Source organism: Chlorocebus sabaeus, chromosome 9 (genome assembly GCF_047675955.1).
Source record: "Chlorocebus sabaeus isolate Y175 chromosome 9, mChlSab1.0.hap1, whole genome shotgun sequence".
NCBI classification, from domain to species: Eukaryota; Metazoa; Chordata; class Mammalia; order Primates; family Cercopithecidae; genus Chlorocebus; species Chlorocebus sabaeus.
In genome coordinates this window covers 127,528,404-127,550,099 of record NC_132912.1, presented here as the reverse complement: position 1 = coordinate 127,550,099, position 21,696 = coordinate 127,528,404, and the positions used below count along the sequence as shown (strand labels likewise).

The window sequence follows — 21,696 nt, the reverse complement described above, 5'->3', positions numbered from 1 at the left end:
AACTTTCCATACTGCTCTTTAGCTTTGAAACAACTTGGAGCAACTGAAACCATCTTCACTGTAAGTAAACGTTGGCAACATTTTGATTTCAGATTCTCTCACAGCCAAGTCTTCCTTATACCCATTAAGAATTATTAATAAAGTAAAAGTTGAACCAGATGATTTCAAATAAAATGTGCTAAAATAAAACATTACAATCCAGTTAGAATAGGGGGAAAACAGAAACATCACTTCTGCCCAAATCTATAAAGAACATTCCATTACCACTGAGCCATTTTATTAATCTTAACACAAGTTAATGTTAGGTAAATACAGTAATACTGTCTACTAAGCAGTCTGGTAAAGTATGGGTATCAGCCTGGGCTTTAAAAAAAAAAAAAAGGTAGATTAGCTTCCAATTTACCACAAAAGGGGTTTAAAGCAACTGTTAAAAAATTATTTGTGGGACCAAACACTTCTACGTGCTTCCTAAATTACATCAAGACAAATGTGTTTGCTGGATAGAATACTAATACTAGGTAAAAATATTCTTAGTGTACTTTTAAAAAGGTATTTTAATTGCCATCTTGAAATAGGAATTAGATCAGACATATTCCTTAGAATGTAACAGATTGGTAAAATGCAACAATTTTCTACCATTAGTAAAGATAACAAGGCTTCAAAATAATTCCCACATTTACTGAATCCTCATGATATACAGGAACGCCTTGCCAGGCAATATGAGAAGTACAAAGACAGGGAAAATGTGACTCCAATATTCAAAGCAGTCCTTTCTGCAAATTTCGATCCTCTCCAAAAAAAAATGACCTCCTGCCCCAAACACAGACAAATACATTCTTCAGGCTGAAAACCAATTATATTAAGAATGCCTACTTATAGGAATTATTTTCACAGCAATGTAGCTTGATAAACACCTCACTACGCATATAACAAATTCAGCTACAAATGCCCCGCCTCCACCCACCTTACACATCCTTATGAGGAACAGTGTGCCCTAGAGAAGTCAAGGTAAAGCTTAATCAAGGACGGCATGAGGTAAAGGTTATAAATCTTCCTAAAGGGGCAAGCCTTTCAAATAGACCAGAAAGTGCTACTTGAACTAAAAACAAATCTATGATTGAAGAGTTTTCTATTTCCAGTTATTATGTTCAAATACAAAAAGAACTCTAAAACTTCTGCTTAACTTATTTAATGAACAATTAAGTATAGCCTGGTAGGACCCATAACTTTTAAGATAATTCAATGCAGTTTTCTTTTATTGAGGATTGAGCATGCCCATGCCATTTCCTTCCACTCCACAGTATTTCTGCATGAAGGCAATGACTTTTCCCTTCAGTCTTATCAAAGTCCTTGACTATTTTCAGGTATATGTAGCATCAATGCACCTTTTATAGTCTTTAGTTCTAATCTAAAAATATTATCTACTTATAAACTTTTTGTATTACATAAAAAAATGTTCCGAACACTTCCAAAAACAACCCACGAGTCTGATCAACGTACCTGAAAAAACAAAGAGGAAGAGCTGTACAATGTATGTGTCTATATGTGTATGCATGTATGTAGGTGTTTGTATTTAATGTGTTCATGTTTATTTTTTATTTCTCAAAGACAAAGATGAGGTGATCTAAAGCTAAGCACCAAATAACTTCCTTCTTTTGCTTGGAAGAAGGGGAGATCTTCAAATCACTTTATTGTTTTTAGCTAACTCACCATATAGCTGAAGTCTAGAAGAATCTCATCTCAGAAATTCTTAAGATTTCCTCTCTAATGTCTCTGAGAGATTTCTGTAATTAGAAGTTAATGAGCACTGGGCAGTGGGGTGCAGACTACATAGCACAACAAAATTAGCAGATTATACTTTGGAACTATAATGTACAATATCATCACCCATTCTGCTTTCATTAAGTGCTTTTTAAAAATATAACCAGAACTTCCAATGGAACTGCATGGTATGTGAAATTATATCTCAATAAAGCCAATATACACAAACACAACTAGGATTTCTATTTGACCTAATACAAAATTATCAAAAACACTTAATTAGTCCCTCCTACTCCATGCTCTGCATGAAACCACAAACGGGCATGCTGCCCATTCCCTAGCATGGCGGACATACAGAAGACGAGGAGAACAGACTATTCTCAGTTTTTGACAGCACGAAATTCTCCAAACTTCCCAAGGCAGGAAAAACACACATCACTTAAGTATAGGTAAAAAATAATATTTAAAAGAAAATTATTTTATTACCTAGTGTTTGGGGAATATGTAATTTCATTCTTTTCATTAAGCATAAAAGTTCATAGTCTCGGTGACTGGTACATTTTCAGCTACAAAGATTAGTAAATTTATTACAAAATCAAATTTCATGAAAATGTCACTGAACTATCCCAATTTTTGCTATGCCTTTATCGCACACTGCTCAAAGAGAACTTCTGAAAGTTCAGACATTACTTCACAGACAGGTTTTTGTTGTAGACATGGTGTTTAATAGGACTTGGCCCATACGCATATAATTTAAAGTTTTAGCCATCGCATGTTTTCTACTTAAGGAGCAGGGAAAAAGCATCGTAATATATGCAAAAAAGGAAAAAAAAAAAAAAAAAACCTTACAAAATATCTGAGTTCTTCACATAATTACACTTTGAGCACCTTTTAACGTCAGGAGATAAAAAGAATGTAGGAATCAGGTAGAAGAGTTGATAGACAGGAAAAGACAACAAGTAAATGCAAGTGTTAAAATCTCACTTTATAGGACAAAGGCCAGGAAAAAATGAAAAGTTCCAAGAGAAGATAATCAACATATACATGTTTGCTAGGTTACTGACATCTCACAATGCCTCCAAGAGTAACTGAAGCATCTATTTTTTTTTTTTTTCAGCTCTGTCACCCAGGCTGGAGTACAGTGACGCAATTTTAGCTTACTGAAAGCAACCTCCGCCTCCCGAGTTCAGGCAATTCTCCTATCTCACCCTCCCGAGTAGCTGAGACTACTGGCGCACACCACCACACCAGCTAATTTCTGTATTTTTAGTAGAGATGGCGTTTCACCATATTTATCAGGCTGGTCTCGAACTCCTGACCTCAGGTGATCCACCCCTCGGCCCCCTAAAGTGCTGGGATTACAGGCGCGAGCCACCGTGCCCAGCCAAAATAGCTTTCTCTTAGTACTTTTTTTAAAATTTAACAAACGAGTACTATGCCTTCTGTCCCTTCCTCCTTCATGTTATGAAGACAAAAGGACAGCTGAAGACACTCTGAGATTAATTTTATAAAACTAATCTGCAGTATCATCATACATTCAAAATTGAATGAAATGCACAATCAGCCTAATAGCAAAACATAATTACAAATAAACGGTTAATACACTTCCTAAAACATGAAGGCCTAAGAATAAATGAAAGCCACTATATTATATATTACTAAACAGTTAAAAAAAATAAAAAGCAAACATATTATTCTGTAAGCTGGGCCAGGAGCAGAGTTTACATATTTTGAAGCCACAGGTCAATGACTCACTGGGGACTTCACAGCTACTATGGAACTCCATTGGTTAGAATTTAGAGCTGGCTCATAGATGTTTAGAAAACAGACTTATTTTTTCCCCCATATATGGCACAGTTTTCAAAGTTTTGCCTTATTTTCCTTTATGACATTAAAACTGTAATGGTTACTAACTTTGAAAAGAATGCCAAATGGTAAAAAAAAAGCCAGGACTTACCTGAGCCCACATGGGCCAGCCCAACACTACCCTGGAGTTCTATGGTAGCTGTGACATCACAGCATGGTTTATGCTGTGGGGTCAGGGTGGACCTGGAGTCAGCTGGCACAATTTCAGGAACCCTTGAAGAGAAAAGTTAGTTTTAAGTGGTAATGTTCAGAATGTCCTTTACCATGGTCAGAGAAAAGATGCAGATGTGGTTTTCCTCTAGCCAGAGTTTAACTCATTTAACTGGTTTTCATATTAAAAGGAAACTATACCCCCCAGTAATACTTTTTTATGTCATAAGCATTTGGCTATCATTTAATCCTGAACCTGGCATAGATATTCACAGCAAATTCTTGAAAAATTAATGAGCTGCTTTTTAAATAAAACGACTTCAATATTTTTTAAAGTGTACCTTCAGGTAGGCAAAAGCACAGGAACAGTCTCAGACCTAATTTGAGCAGGCCAAACCACCTCCTGGTTGTATTTTCCACATAATAATAGCAACAAGTTAAGATCTACTATTTCTATTCCTAGAACAGTGCTACAAACAATAACCTATTCAAAAGATCAACAGATGAAAATCAAAATTATAAACAAATTCTTAAATTTAATCTATATTGTATCAAGTCTAGCTTGTATTCAATAACCTCACTGTCCATTATTAAAACATCCTCTTTAGAAAAATAAAAGATTCAATGAGAGAAGGAAGTCAAATATTTGCTAATTAAAACTTTTTAAATTATCTGTAAGTTGTGACAAACTATGTCAAATATAGTCTATACTACTGAGCTCTTTTCTCCTTACATCTTTGATCAGAGTGTTAACAAGCCACTCTTGTGAAAACAGAAGTCCCTGAACTCATGAAAAAATACCTAACCTAACAGATACTTTCCTAAGAAAGAAGATCCTGCCAAGCAGGAAGAACTACTGCTGAAAGCAACATGGAAGGACTTAAAGGAAACATGCCACAAAGTTATCTTTGGGACAAGTGATCAGAGACAGGGACAAATGTTAATGGGCTAAAACAGATGAACATTAAGTTCAAACTATGAAGGTCACTTAAAATATCACTGAAAATACTCAACTGAAAGGAAATTACGGTTCTTAAAAATCTTAGGTTCCGGCCACGTGCAGTGGCTCACACCTGTAATCCTAGCACTCTGGGAGGCTGAGGTGGGTGGAACACCTGAGGTCAGGAGTTCAAGACCAGCCTGGCCAACATGGTGAAATCCCGTCTCTACCAAAAACACACAAAAAATTAGCCGGGCGTGGTGGCATGCGTCTGTAATCCCAGCTACTCAGGAGGTTGAGACAGGAGAATCGCTTGAACCCAGGAGGCAGAGGCTGCAGTGAGCCAAGATTGTGCCACTGCACTCCAGCCTGGGTAACAAAGAGCGAAACTCTGTCTTAAAAAAAAAAAAAAAATATTAGATTCCAAAAGTAGATTTTGAAACTCATAAAATAGTGTATGCCAAAACCACATTCACCGCTGAAGTCACATCCAAAAGTTTTTCTGACTTCAAAATAAAAATAAAAATTTCATTTGCCACACTGCCAAGTTACCCTGGCTGAATTTGAAACCAAATTTTAGATTTTTATACTTATACTATCTCAGGTAGGCCGGAAGAAACTAGTCTAGCCCACCTTTTTTTACTAGAGGGTAAGTGAACATTTTAAAAGTGGAAATGGGAGGCTGGGTGCAGTGGTTTACACCTATAATCTCAGCACTTTGGGAGGCCAAGGCAGGAGAATCACTTAGAGCCCAGAATTTGAAGACCAGCCTGACCTGAGCAAGATGGGAAGATCTCATCTTTACAAAAAAATTTTTAAAATTAGTCAGGCATAGTGATGCATGCCTGTAGTCCTAGCTACTTGGGAGGATCACCTGAGCCCAGGAATTCGAGGCTGCAATGAGCCATGATCATGCCACTGCACTCCAACCTGGGTAACAAGAGTGAGACCCTGTCTCTGTTAAAAAAAAAAACAACGAAGTAGGGGCAAGGAAGAAAGGATAAAAGGAAAAACTTTCATAATTTATTATAACTTTATACTGTTCATATTATATACATTTAATTCTTCTAGACAAAAGTAGACAGAATGAAGACAGAAAAATCAAGAAATGTTCAAAAGTAACCCAGTCAATATTAAGGTCTCCAACCAGAAACGCTAAACAAGAAAGTTTCCATAATTTGCCACTGAAAAAGAAACTTCACGGCTTCGGTAAACACTAATAGCCCCACAAGCACACATCCCCAAAAGTTTCAGATCCATATATCCAATAATCCATCAAGCATCCTCACCACAAAACCTCTAAAAAAAAAAAAAAAAAAAAACCTAAACTTTCTCTCTCCTATGTCCAGGAAAAATGATACTGTTAGCCAACCCAGATGTCCAAACTAAAAATCTGGCCTTCTAACCTCCTTCTCATCTCAGCCCAGTATCAATTCTTCTAGGTTTTGTCAATTCTACTTAAGTCTTTTTCAAATAAATCTCCCTTTCCCCGTCTCCACTGACTCTACCCCAGCTATACGTGACTGTACCTAAGTTGCTATCATTTACTCTACTGGTCTGCCATCTCAAGCGTTGCTCCCTCCCAATCTATTCTCTACACTAGGGTGAGTGTGGTCTTCTTAAGACTACAAATTTAATTAAGGCACTCCCTTTTCAAAAGTTTACCACTAGGTTGGGCGTGGCAGCTCACACCTGCAATCCCAGCACTTTGGGAGCCCAAGGAGGGCAGACTGCTTGAACTCAGCAGTTCAAGACTAGCCTGGGAGAAACCCAATCTCTACAAAAAGTTTAAAGAATAAGCCAGGTGTGCTGGCATGCACCTGAAGTCCCAGCTACTTGGGAGGCTGAGGTGAGAGGATCCCTTGAGACGAAGAAGGTTGAGGCTGCAGTGAGCTGTGATCATGTCACTGCACTCCATCCAGCCTGGGTGACAAAGCGAGATCTCATCTCGGGGGGGGAAAAAAAAAGTTTACCACTGCCCTCAGGCTAACAGCTAAATTCCTTAACCAGGTTAAGGAATTAACCTATTTAACCAGGTTAAATAGTCCCAACATTCCCTACAGGTTCTCTCTCACAGTCCTCATTCTACACTCCAACCAACTGACTTCTCTCAGGTTACTGGACGTGCCTTGGTCTCTTGACCCTGGATTTTTAACACATACAATTCCCACTAACAGAAACACTCTTCCTTCCTTCTTCTCTTTCAAGTTTCAGCTTAGATGTCACCAAAAGTCCTCTCCAAATCTCCTAATGCGATTAACTTATATGCTCCTTCGAGGACCCTATACTTCCTCGCTGAGCTATCCTGGCTTGCTAAATTCTATTTGCCCCATAAACTCTTTGAGAGCCATGACTTCTTTCAAAGTGCTTGGGAGCACACTCGGTAAGTACCTGAATGCATGAATGAATAAACAAAGAAAAGGTAAAAACGAAGACAATTTTGCAAAGTAACTGCGGCCACACGCCATGGCTCACCCCTGTAATCCCAGCACTTTAGGGAGGCCAAGGTCAAAAATGATTTTCTGTTGCCCAGACTGGGACTGGTACATATTTTTAAGATGTGTATTTTTCATACAGATTTCATGTAACTTAATAAAATCACCAAATAAAGTGAACAAAAGACATGAATCAACTACTCACAGAAAAAAATACAAATGATTAATAAAATGAGACAGCATGCCATTCTTAATAACAAATATCAGGAAAGACAGCTCCACAGGGACTCCCAAAGTGCTGCTAATAAAGAACAGGTTAATTTAAGGCGCAGCAATTCAATGTCATATCACACATTTTTAAAAGGTACATGTTGATTCAAAATATAAAGTTCAATGAAAAAGGATATACAATATAAGCTCAACTATGTAAAAGTAAATAAATGCAAAAAAAAAATAAGACTGAAAATACACAAAAAAAATCTGACAGGCTTCCTCTAGGCAGTGAGATTACAAACTTTTTATTTTTTCATAGCTTTTCTTATCTCTGAAATGGTCTACAATGCATATAGTCTGCGTTTCTTTGAGATGGAGTCTTGCTCTGTCGTTTAGACTAGAAGGCACTGACATGATCATAGCTCACTGCAGCATCAAACTCTTGCCTCAAGCAATCCTCCCACCTCAGCCTCACATATCTGGGACTGCAGGCACCCCGCCACCACACCCAGCTAAGTTTTTTATTTTTAATACAGAAGAGGTCCCGCTATGTTGCACGTGCTAGTCTCAAGTAGTCTGCCTTTATTATTCAAAAATGAACTAAACTCTCAAAGATCGCTACAAGAAGTCAGTACAAATGTCTAAATTTGATGAAAAAGAAATAATATATTTTCATCAACTGAGGAAAAGATAAACAAAATGTGGTATACGCATACAATGAAATATTATTCAGTCTTAAAAAGGAAGAAAATTCTGGCCAGGGGCAGTGGCTCACGCCTATAATCCCACCACTTTGGAAGGCTGAGGCGGGTGGATCACTTGAGCTCAGAAGTTCGAGACCAGCCTGGCCAACATGGTAAAACCCCGACTCTACTAAAAATACAAAAATTAGACACACATGGTGGCACACACGCCTACAGTCCCAGCTACTTGGGAGGCTGAGGCAGGAGAATCCCTTGAACCTGGGAGGCAGAGGTTGCAACAAGCACAGACCGCACCACAGCACTTTGGCCTGGGTGACAGAGCAAAACTTCCTCTCGAAAAAAAAAATAAAGGGAAGGAAATTCTGACACAGATCACAACATGGATGAACCTTAAAGACATTATGCTAAGTGAAATAACCAAAAGGATAGATACTGTATGATTCCATTCATGAGGTTATTAGGGCAGTCAAATTCATTGACAGAAAGTAGAATAATGACTGTTAGGGGCTGGAGGAAGGGGGAATGGAGCTATTTAATGGATACACAGTTTCAGTTTTCCAAGATGTAAAAAAGCTCTAGAGAGAATGGTAAAAATGGTTACACAACAATAAGAATGTACCTAACGCTACTGATATACACTTAATGAGTAAAATGGTATAAATTTTATCTTATGTATATTTTACCCCAAAATAAATTGCAAAAAAAAAAGGAACAATGATACAAGGACATTATTCTGAGGTATCGGAGCTGCTGCCTCAAATAATATCACCTAGATAGTATTCCTCCCTCCCCTAAAAAAGATAAATGTTTAAACTGAATCTAATCATAAGGAAATCCACAAATCTAAACTGAAGATCATTCTGCAAAAGTGGAATCTTCAAAAATGTCAATCATGAAAGACTAAATTTTAAAAAAATTAATAAAAAAAAAAAAAAACCGGCGCTGTTCTAGATTAGAGAAGACTGAAGAGACAAAACTACACACAATGTATAATCCTTAACTGAACAAGGTGGGGCAACAGCAATTACTGAAACTATTGGTGAAACTAAATATAGACTTTCAGTATTAAATTCCTTGGATAACTATACTGTGTGGTTATATAGGAAAAAATGTCCTTGTTCTTAGGAAACACATGCCAAGTATCATGATGTCTTCAGCTAACTCTCAAACAGTTCAGAGAACACACACAAGAAAGACATACAGACAGAGACACCAAATATAGCAAAGAACTAACTGGAAAATCTTGGTCAAAGGCATATGGTGTTCAATGTATTACACCTGTAACCTTTATACAGGTTTTGAAATTTCTCATTATAAAATAATGGCAGGGGCCAGGCATGGTGGTTCATGCCTGTAATCCAAGCACCTTGGGATGCCAAAGCAGGTGGATCACTTGAGGTCAGGAGTTCGAGACCAGCCTGGCCAACATGGTGAAACCCCGTCTCTACTAAAAAACACAAATATTAGCTATGCATGGTGGCGAGTTTGCCTACAGTCCCAGCTACTTGGGAGGTTGAGGCACAAGAATCGCTGGAGCCTGGGAGGCAGAAGTTGCAGTGAGCCAAGATCGCACCACTGCACTCTAGCCTGGGTGACAGAGCAAGACTCTATCTCAAAAACATAAAAATAAATAAAAATAAAATAAAAGAATGACAGGGAAAATAGTGGTTGTCTATGCACAGCAGGACTGGAGGTAGAGAGAAGAAGAAACTACTGCATTTATTTATATTTGCATTTCTGTGCTGCCTGGGTTTTTTTTAACCATGTGCCCAGTTTAATGCAACTTTTTAAAGTTAGTTTAGATCCCAACAATTCTCTAGAGTCAAAACACATACTTTTATACTTGATATTTAAAGGATACATCTGGATTTCATAATTCAATGTGTTCATTTAATATAGTACTTTTTTAAATGAAAGCCGTTACTAAATCAATGGTGCATATTCAAATGTCAGTATCACATAATCAAGAATCACGAGACATAGTCCCTTTCTCAGCATAAAAAGGCACATTACTGGTTGGCAACCCTGTGTAATCAATCATTTCTGAAAGTCGAGAATTATGTCTCAGACATACTAAAGGCAACCAAGAGAATACTGGGGCTTTATTTCTGCCATCACCATCCATTTGCCTTAACAGAGACACTCATTCCTGGAAGTTTTCTTTTTATCACAGGTGTCAGGAAGTACTTTCAAATCCCAGACCAAACTGGCCAGCATCATTTAATAGTGGAAAGGAAAGAGGTGAAAAGTGTGTGTGTGCACACAGGCATGTGTGTTCCCTACAGATTAGAATATTTTATGTTGCTGGAAATTCTCACAATTCACTTAAAAATCATGACATAAAATGTTATTTTATATCCACTGTTCCAAAATCAAAACAGGAAATCCTTAAAAACTTGAAAACCAAAAACTACTTCTTTCATGGTGCTAAAAATAACTCTTATTACCTACATGAACTATCTTGGATAGGAAGTAAACCCACAATCAAGAATGTGGAGTGAAATGATTGCAGTTTTTATAGCTACACACCCATCACACTTAAGAGTATCACGCAAAGTTAGCCAAGGACATACAAGGCATTGCCAGTATTCTAGCACTCACTTTCCTTTTATGCACGCAGACCAAAAATTGCTACAGAAGTCTGTATACATTTTGGATCCTATTAAAAGCTTTTAATGTGTCCAGGCATGGTGGCTCACGCCTGTAATCACAGCTACTAGGGAAGGTGAGGCAGGAGGATCACTTGAACCCAGGAGGTGGAGGTTGCAGTGAGCTGAGATTACACCAGTGCACTCCAGCCTGGGCAACAGAGTTAAGACCCTATTTCAAAACAAAAAAAGACAAAAACAAAACAAACAAAAACAAACAAAAAAACCTTTTCACATTTTTAACTCGAACCATTTTTGTGTTGTCTTTAATAAAAGGACAATTAGATGGTTTTTGTTTGTTTGTTTGTTTTGAGACAGAGTCTCTGTTGCCCAGGCTGGACTGCAGTGGCACGATCTCAGCTCACTGTAACCTCCGCCTCCCGGATTCACGCCATTCTCCTGCCTCAGCCTCCCGAGTAGCTGGGACTATAGGCACCCACCACCACGCCTGGCTAATTTTTTGTATTTTTAGTAGAGACGGGGTTTCATTGTGTTAGCCAGGATGGTCTCGACGTCCTGACCTCGTGATCTGCCCACCTCAGCCTCCCAAAGTGCTGGGATTACAGGCGTGAGCCACTGTGCCTGGCCAATTAGATGGTTTTAAATGTTTAAGCCCAGCCAATTAGATGGTGTTAAGTGTTTAAAACTATTATTAATAAGATGCAAGACCTGTTTACTGGTGGTTCTGCCTCCATTCACATGGAAAACAATGTATTAAGAAAAAGGGGGCCAGGTACTGTGACTCACGCCTGTAATCCCAGCACTTTGGGAGGCCAAGGTGGGCTGATCACCTGAGGTCAGGAGTTCGAGACCAGCCTGGCCAATGTGGTGAAATCCCGTCTTCTCTACTAAAAATACAAAAATTAGCCGGGCATGGTGGCGCATGCCTGTAATCCCAGCTACTAGGGAAGCTGAGGCAGGAGGATCGTGTGAACCCAGAAGGTAAAGGTTGCAGTGAGCTGAGGTTACACGACTACACTCCATCCTGGGCAACAGAGCAAGACCATGTTTCAAAAAACAAAAAAAAAAAACTTCTAATGTACCATTTTTAACTCAAACCATTTTTGTGTTGTTGTCTTTAATAAAAGGGCAATTAGACAGTTTTAAATGTTCAAAACTATTAATATGATGCAAGACCTGTTTACTGGTTCTGCCCTCTATTCATATGTAAAACGATGTATTAAGAAAAAAAAAGGGCAAGGCACATGGCTTACACCTGTAATCCCAGCACTTTGGGAGGCTGAATCAGGCCGATCACTTAACCCCAGGAGTTTGAGAAAAGCCTGGGCAACATGGTGAAACCCTGCCTCTACAAAAAAAAATAAAAAATTCCAGGAATTAGCTGGGCATGGTGGTGCATGCTTCTGGTACCAGCTACTCGGGAGGCTGAAAGTGGGAGAATCACTTGAGCCTGGGCATTCAAGGCTGCAGTGAGCTGTGATCAATGCCACTGCACTCCAGCCTGGGTAACAGAGCAAAATCCTGTCTCCAGAAAAAAAGAAAAGAAAGGGAAAAGAAAAAAAAAAGGACACCAAAATCAGAAGGTTATCTTTCAGTAGAACACTAGTTTGGCATCAGTATACAATCAAAGTTCAAACCCAGCACTTAAAAAGTAGCCATAACTGTGAACAACTTCACCAGCTTCCTCTCTAAACTCGCAGATGATGATCTCAAAAAATGACATATTAGATCACAAATCTGCAACTGAGCTACCAACACAGAATAACGACTGCAAAGTAATCTATAGAACAGGAAAAGTTCTAAACACTGAAAGAATGTCCAAACAGCTTTGGTATACCAAACCAAAAACAGGCCAAATGAGCAGAACAAACAGAACACACACTACAGAAACACCGCACACAAAAAGTAAAGTCCAAACAATGTGACCTAATTATGGAATGCTGTAAAATATTAGCAAGTAGCAGATCACCCTGGGCCACAGCAATCAGCTTCATACAGGCATACTTATTTCACTGACTTGAAAAAAAGCAGGGCTGTCAGGCGCGGTGGCTCACGCCTGTAATCCCAGCACTTTGGGAGGCCGAAGCAGGCGGATCATTAGGTAAGAAGAATGAGACCATCTTGGCTAAAGCGGTGAAACCCCGTCTCTACTAAAAATACAAAAAAATTAGTTGGGCGTGGTGGCGGGTGCCTGTAGACCCAGGTACTCCGGAGGCTGAGGCGGGAGAATGGCGTGAACCTGGGAGGTGGAGCTTGCAGTGAGCCAAGATAGGGCCACTGCACTCCAGCCTGGGTGACAGAGTGACTCCGTCTCAAAACAGAAAAGAGGGAGGGGAGGGGAGGGGAGGGGAGGGGAGAGGAGGGGAGGGGAGGGAATGGAGGGGAGGGGAGGGGAGGGGAGGGGAGGGGAGGAGAGGAAAAGAAAAGAAAAGAAAAGAAAAGAAAAGAAAAGAAAAGAAAAGAGAAAAGAAAAGAGCCAGGGCTGAAAACATTAATATTCCCAGGCATCAAACATAATTGAAAAGCTCCAGTAATGGCCGGGCACAGTGGCTCACGCCTGTAACCCCAGCACTTTGGGAGGCCGAGGCAGGCAGATCACAAGGTCAGGAGATCGAGACCATCCTGGCTAACTCGGTGAAACCCCGTCTTTACTAAAAATACAAAAAAAAAAAAAATTAGCCGGGCGAGGTGGCAGGCGTCTGTAGTCCCAGCTACTCGGGAGGCTGAGGCAGGAGAATGGTGTGAACCCGGGAGGCGGAGCTTGCAGTGAGCCGAGATCGCGCCACTGCACTCCAGCCTGGGAGACAGAGCAAGACTCCATCTCAAAAAAAAAAAAAAAAAAAAAATAGCTCCAGTATTAACCCTCAACCATATCTAGTAGAAAGAAACACTGTTACTATTTGTGTCTTGGAAAGGACAGCTACTTCCCACACTAGTCAGCCCCTCTGTAACTCAACTTCTTTCACTATTAACAAGACCTCTGACCTCCTCTAGGAACTGGTGAAAATTAAGTAAAATTTCTGAAATTGTCAAATTAAGGTATTATTTGCTGGCCGGGCACAGTGGCTCACACCTGTAATCCCAGCACTTTGGGAGGCCAAGGTGGGAGGTAAGGTCAGGAATTTGAGATCAGCCTGGCCAACATGGTGAAACTCCGTCTCTACTAAAACAAAAAAAACACAAAAATTAGCTGGGCACAGTGGTGTGCACCTATAATCCCAGCTACTTGGGTGGCTGAGGCAGGAGAATTGCTTGAACCCGGGAGGCACAGGTTGCAGTGAGCCAAGATCGTGCCACTGCACTCCAGGCCGGGTGACAGAGCAAGACTCCATCTCAAAATAAAACAATAAATAAAATACTATTTGTGTAGGGCTGGGCGCAGTGGCTCACGCCTGTAATCCCAGCACTTTGGGAGGTCAAGGTGGGCAGATCACCTGAGGTTAGAGTTCGAGACTAGCCTGGCCAACATGGTGAAACCCGTCTCTACTAAAAACACAAAAATTAGCTGGGAATGTTGGTGGGCGCCTGTAATCCCAGCTACCTGGGAGGCTGAGGCAGGAGAATCTCTTAAACTCAGGAGGCAGAAGTTGCAGTGACCCAAGACCACGCCATTACACTCCAGCCTAGGCAACAAGAGCGAAAACTCCATCTCAAAAAAAAAAGCTATTTGTTTTTTTAAAAAAGCTATTTGTATTAATTTCTTATTGCTGCTCTAACAAATGATTACAACCTTAGTGACTTAAAATAACACAAACTTTCTGTCTTACAGTTCAGGAGGTCAGAAGTTCAGCAAGGCTCTCACTGAGCTAAAATCAAGGTGTTGGCAGGGATGTGCTCCTTCACGAGGCTCCAGAAAAGCCCCGCCTTTTCTCTTAGAGGCTGCTGACATTCCTTGCCTCATGGCCCTGCAACTCTCCCAAGCGTCCACTTCTCTTCTCATGGTCCCATCTATAATCTTCTCTCCTGTCTCCCTGTGATTTACAAGGATGCTTGTGATTACACCACCTACCCAGATAACCCTGCCATTTAAGAAATCTTTAATCACTTCTGTAAAACCTCTTTTGCCACGTAAGGTGGCCTACTCACAAATCCTGGGGACTGGGATGCAGGCACGGGGAGGTGGGATGTGGACATTATCCTGTCTGCCACTCTATTTATAACGGTCATGTAAATCACCCAAAAAGCCCCAAGAGGGCGTAGAGGGAGATGAACCTATAAGGAAGTCAATGGGCAAGTTAAAAACGTAAATCTGGACACTATAACTTATGTCATCAATAGTGTGTTTTTATTTTTTTGCTTTTATTTACTTATTCTGAGACGGAGTTTCGCTTTGTTGCCCAGGCTGGAGTGCAGTGGCATGATCTCAGCTGACTGCAACCTCCGCCTCCCAGGTCCAAAGGATTCTTCTGCCTCAGCCTCCCAAGTAGCTGGGATTACAGGCGCACGCCACCACACCAAACTAATTTTTGTATTTTTAGTAGAGATGGGGTTTCACCATGTTGGCCAGACTGGTCTTGAACTCCTGACCTCAAGTGATCCACCCGCCCGGCCTCCCGAAGTGCTAGGATTACAGGCATGAGCCACTGTGCCCGGCAGATAGTGTGTTTTTAAAAATACCAAATGTTTTGTGCCTTCAGGTAAGTCATCAATAAAATATCCTTGTGAAAGAAATAATTTTTAAAGCTAAGGAGTAATGAACTAGAGAATAGAAGCCTCTTCTATTTTTTTCTTCACAATCGTCTATATGCCCTGAGTTTTCTCTCAAGTTAAAAAGTCACCCCAAAGATGTTTTAAATGGGCAAAATCACCAGTGTACAACGCATGGATTTCCTTTTCAGTTTTGTTTTGACATGGTAATTTTTTTGTAATATATATCACCTTAAAATTATTCCACTTCAAAAGAACATAATCTCTCAAAAACTAAATGACTTTTTCTTCACAGAAGTTAATTTCATTTTGTTTGGATTATTTTACAACCTCCCTTTCATTACACCAGGCACATATTTCAACAGTAGAAACTATTTATTTAAAAAATCATTATAGAAGATTACATTTTGCAAGTTTTGTTTCTCTAGAGAAAAAAGTAATACTAATTTAATAATTTACTTGAGAAAAATCTCTGACAAATTGTAAATGTCCATCCATATACAAAATTCTTAATATCAATACCAAAACAAATTGAAAAGAATATTTTAAAATGTAATAATGCCTACACTTGGCTTTTTTGTTTTTTAAACAATGTGTGTTCGTAAAACCAAATGGACAAATACCTTCTGATATATTTAATATTATCCAAGTTTTAAGACATGGTCTTGCTCTGTCACCCAGGCTGGAATGCAGTGACACAATCATGGCCCACTGCAGCCTGGGCTCAAGTGTTCCTCCCATCCCAGCCTCAGGACCACAGGGGAACACCACCACGCCCTGCTAATTTTTTTATTTTTTGTAGAGACGAGGTCTCGCCAAGTTGCCCAGGTTGGTTTTAGAGTCCTAGGCTGAAACGATCCTCCCCTCTCTCAACCTCCCATAGTGCCAGGATTACAGGACTGAGCCACCAGACCCAGACCCATCCATAAACTGTGGAAATATTTAGATATTTCTAGAGTTACACTTGGCACTCTGGAGTGGACAGATACCATATGACACGTTATACAGATTTCTGGCAAAGGGCCCAAATACAATTAGAATATTTTGCCTCAAACATTCATTTTCAACACAATTAAGTTATGAGAAAAGGGAAAATAATAAATTAAATATAACAATATTTTTGCAGATAACTAATAAAAGGTGACCAATTCATGTTCTGTTTTAAAAATCATCTAAGGCCAGGCACAGTGGCTCACACCTGCAATCCCAGCACTTTGGGAGGCCGAGGCAGGTGGACTGCTTGAACCCAGAAGTTTGAGACCAGCCTGGGCAACATGGGGAAACCTCATCTCTACAAAAAATGCAGAATTAGCCAGGCATGGTAGTGCACGTCTGTAGTCCCAGCTACATGGGTGGCTGAGGTGGGAGAATTACTTGAGCCCAGGAGGCAGAGGTTGAAGTGAACCAAGATCACACACCACTGCACTCCAGCCTGGTAGACATAAATGACACCACTTTGCCTCAAAAAAGTTAATTAGCAAATTAATTTTAAAATAGGCCAGGCGTGGTGGCTCACGCCTGTAATCCCAGCACTTTGGAAGGCCAAGGTGGGCAGGCCACGAGGTCAGGAGATGGAGACCATCCTAGCTAACATGGTGAAACCCCGTCTCTACTAAAAATACAAAAAAAAATTAGCCAGGCATGGTGGCAGGCGCCTGTAGTCCCAGCTACTGGGGAGGCTGAGGCAGAAGAATGGTGTGAACCTGGGAAGCGGAGCTTGCAGTGAGCTGAGACGCCCCACTGCACTCCAGCGTGGGCAACAGAGCGAGACTCTGTCTCAAATAAGTAAATAAATATGTAAATAAATAAATAAATATCATCTAAGTCTGTATAGACATGTCAAAATTCTGAAAGTGGGACAAATTTTGCTCAGAAACCATCAGAATTATAATCCTCATGATGCCACTTCAGCCTGCTACTTGATAAAGAAGAGATTCTGGTTCGGTTCATGAGTCAGTGATTCTCAACAGGGAACACCACTGCACGTGCACTTCAGGTCACCCCAAAACTTTGGAGCACCAGGAGGCATTACTGATTCACATATTCCCTACAGTGAAAGCTGTTCACACCACTGCTTTGGACAACTGAGTATTTCAGCATAAAAATTCCAGTTTCACGCCAGGTGGTGGCTCACAACTGTAGTCCCAGTACTTGAGTCCAAGAGTCTGAAACCAGCCTGGGCAACACAGGGAGACTCCATCTCTACAAATCATTTTTAAAATTAGCGGGGCATGGTGGCATACACCTAGGTAATCCCAACTACTAGGGAAGGTGAGGCAGGAGGATTGCTTGAGCCCAGGAGGTCAAGGCTGCAGTGAGCTGTGATCACACCACTGCACTCCAGCGTGGGCGACAGAACAAGACCCTGTCTCAAAAAAAAAAAAAAAAAATCTCTGTGTGTGTGTGTGTATGTAAGTCCATATGTGTATATATACGTGTATACATGTATATACATATATACAGTTTCAATGTGAACTTGTTACTTAAGTTTGACTTTTTCCCCCATACCTTCAACAGCCCCAACCAAATCACAGCTCCTAAACTTAAGAAAGATGCAGCTATTGTCCAGGAAGTGAGATAAAATGCCAACTAGGAAGCAGTAGGTCCAATGACAACTGAATAAAATATTTCAAGGAAAAATCTCATTTGATAGTTAGTTACAGCAAACACATAGAATGATTTTTTAAAAAAACAAATATTGCCATGAGTGAAAGTAGGAAGGTAGAGAAATTAAACAAAAACCTGACTTTAGACTTTTCATATCCATAGACTGCCTGGTGATTAGCCTCTATACCCTGAAGCCTCTATACCCTTTCCTGTAAGACCCTTTCATACCCACTACCTACCTCAGTCTTCCTGACAACCAGTGAGAAGTAAAACTGGCTCTCCTGGGTTAAGTCCCAACTACTGAAAAACACAGAGAGCTAGGAAGCAGGCAAAGAATCTAGAAATTCATAGGAGGAGTAGGATAAAGGTTTGTCCAGACCCCAGTTCCCAAAAATATTCATTCGTTCATTGATATAAAAATACCTGAGTGCCCAGTATGTCTGTAGCAGGCACTGTTCTACATGCTAAGATACAGTTTTGAACAAAACAGATAAAATTACTGGCCCTCAGGAAGCTTAAATTCTAGAGGAGAAAGAGAGAAATCATAAATGAGATGATTAAGCATATTAGAAGTGTTACGAAGAAAATTAACGCTGTGGGGAGGGATAATGGACAGAGATGAAGTTTTGGATACAGCACTCATAGAGGACCTCACTGAGAAGGCAATACTTGAGAAAAGAAGTGAAGGTGGAGAGCAATCCAGGCAGAGGAAACAGCAAGTAAAAGGCTTGAGGGCTTGTTCACAGAAAAAAAAAAAAAAAGTGGCAAGAGTGGCTGGAATGAAATGGAAAAGGTGGAAAACAGATTAGTTCAGAGATAACATATTTTTGGCCCTTGAACAACATGGGGATTAGGGGGACCAACCTCCCACACAGTAGCAGATCCATGTATAACTTTTAACTCCCCCAAAACTACTGATAGCCTGCTGTTGACCGGAAGCCTTACTAATAGCATAAACAGTCAAATAACACATATTTGTATATGTATTATACACCGTATTCTTGAAATACATGAGAGAAAAGAAAACGTTATTAAGAAAATCATAAGGAAGAGAAAATACATTTACTAACTCATTAAGTCAAAGTGGCTCATCATAAAGGACTTCATCATCATCGTCTTCACCTTGAGTAGGCTGAGGAGGAGGAGGAAGAAAAGGGGTTTTCTTGCTGTCTCAGGGGTGGCTGAGCTGGTAGAAAACTTAAGCATAAGTGAACCTGCACAGTTCAGACCTGTGTTGTTCAAGGGTCAAAAGTATATGGAATGAAGCTGAAGTGCGCAATACAGAGCATGTAGATGGCCTTGTAGAGTTTCTGAGGGACTCTGGCTATTATTTAATGCAAGTAAAACAGGTGATCACTAGAGGGTTCTGAGCAGAGTTAGCTCCTTTGACGACAGCAGATTGTAAGGAGGGCAAAGGCAAGGGGGGATCATGGTTTGGACAAGAATAGTGAGAAGTGGTCATCAGAGTCCAGATATATTTTGAAGGTAGAGCCAATGGATCTTCTGAGAAATAGGAGTGGGGCATAAGAGAAAGAAGAATCAAGGAGGGCCAAGGCTTTTGGCACAAGCAATGGAATGAGAAATTTGCCATCAACCATGATGAGCCTGGGAAAAAATAGATTTGAAAGACAGACCAGTTCTGTTTTAGCATCACTGAGCTTGAAACGAGCTTGAGTTATTAAACACCCCAGGAAAGATGCTGAATAGGCAGCTGGATATATGAGTCTAGGGTTCAGGAATACAAGTTATAGCACAGATTTAATATGGTATTCTTATCTAATCCCGTGTCTTTTTAAGGACATAGCTATGTACACAAATTGAAGTGCAATTTCATAAGGCAACTGATTCAATACAATAGCAGAATAAAAGCAGGGCATTAGGTAGTGTTGTTCTATTCTCTAGATACATTGTTGTCTACCCAGTGAGTAAAGTAGTCTGTGGTGAGTGCTGACATGACTGCCCTAAAAATCTGATGTCCCTAAAATCATCTAGCACCAACTACAGACATTCCAGAGACAACTGTACATTTACATTCACACCTCCACCTTTACCACCCTGATTCTCAACCTCAGATTCCACTACAGATGTCGGGTTTTGGCACAGCTGTCCCCAACATCCTCTCACCACATAAGATAATTTGACTTATGTGAAACTTACACCCAATGGCTATGTCAATATGTTTGCTCGATACTGTCGATGCCTTATCTGACATCTGCCCTCTCAACAACTGGATGTTCCTCATTCCTAGTTTATCAGCTATAAAGCTGACCTGAGGTTGACATTTTTTTCCAACTTTAAATGGAAAAGTCTCACATTTTATACTCAGTGTACATAGCGTAGAGATGGATTTTTTAAAAAACACTTAACATCAACAACCCAAAATACACTGTATCTAACGAAATCTGGGGAACATAAGGCAGGCAGAAAAGGGAAGTAAAGATTAATTTTGAGTACATGTGAACTTCTGTTAGTCTTACTGCTCAAGCCTTTTTTTTAATTAATCCAACACAATGTAAACAAGTTTTTAAAAAGTATTTAACATATTTCAGTGATGTTTACACATCAGAATATGGCTATCCTATAGAAACAGGCCTATAATTATAACCTTATGTATAACAGTTCAGAATGACATTGTACAGTTAACAGTAAAAAAAATCTGCTGATAGGAAAGACACAGTCCACATTACCAAGAACCAAATACAATCAACCCTTGGCCCTGAGAATCTAGAAACTTTGCAGGTAGAAACAGCAACTTAATGACAAATCGTTTTGTAAATAAAACAAGGTCAAATCCAATACTGGTCCTATTGGTAGAAGTTTTTGTTCCACCTTTTTTTTTTTTTTTTTAGACGGAGTTTCATTCTTGTCGCCCAGGCTGGAGTGCAATGGTGCGATCTTGGCTCACTGCAACCTCCACCTCCCAGGTTCAAGAGATTCTTGTGCCTCAGCCTCCAGGGTAGCTGGAACTACAGGCATGCGCTACCACGCCCAGCTATTTTGTATTTTCAGTAGAGACGGGTTTCTACATGTTGGGTCAGGCTGGTCTCGAACTCCCAACCTCAGGTGATCCACCTGCCTCGATCTCCCAAAGTGCTGGGATTAACAGAAATGAGCCACTGTGCCTGGCCTTGTTCCACTTTTAAATTGAAGTCAGTGATTAAAATGTAAAGAGACGGGCGGGACCCAGGGGCTCACCCCAGTAATCCTGGCACTCTGGGAGGCTGAGGTGGGTGGATCGCTTGAGCCCAGGAGTAAGATACCAGCCTGGGTAACAAGGTAAAACCCTATCTCTACAAAAAAAAATACAAAAATTAGCCGGGTATGGTGGTATTTGCCCATAGTCCCAGCTACTCAGGAGGCTGAGGTGGGAGGATGATTTGAGCTTAGGAAGTCAAGGCTGCAGTGAGCCATGACTGCGCCACTGCACTCCCGCCTCACAACCCTGACTCAAAAAAATAAAATGCAAAGAGGTACAAGGATGGCTAGTCATCTAAAGAAGTAAGGATATGTAGAAAAAGGCAGGATCAAGAAGAAATAATGTCATAAAGACAAACATGTTGATTCATCTAACTTGTATGTTTCAAGGACAGAAAGTATTTCAAACCAGGTGTTCTTATCCTGAGATCCACTGACTTGAAGCAACCTGGGGTTGAAGTGAAGCCCTGATCCCTAAAGGATTCTATGACCTTTAGTGCGGTTTACTGACCTTCACTGTGAGGTTAAAAACCGTCACAATGAAGTCTAGTTCATTTTCATCTATAAAC

General features: G+C 40.3%; 1 protein-coding gene across 3 annotated transcripts in view; it reads right to left on the bottom strand.

The window, feature by feature from the left end:
* ZRANB1 (zinc finger RANBP2-type containing 1) overlaps positions 1–21,696 on the bottom strand; it is a 70,682-nt gene that overhangs the window by 19,997 nt on the left and 28,989 nt on the right. The window contains exon 2 of one of the 3 annotated variants that reach the window (XM_007964363.3): positions 3,719–3,840. The exons of the other annotated variants lie outside the window; for them this stretch is intronic. The gene's annotated coding sequence lies outside the window, so the exon portion shown is untranslated. The remainder of the gene's footprint in view (positions 1–3,718; positions 3,841–21,696) is intronic. 3 annotated transcript variants of the gene reach the window in all.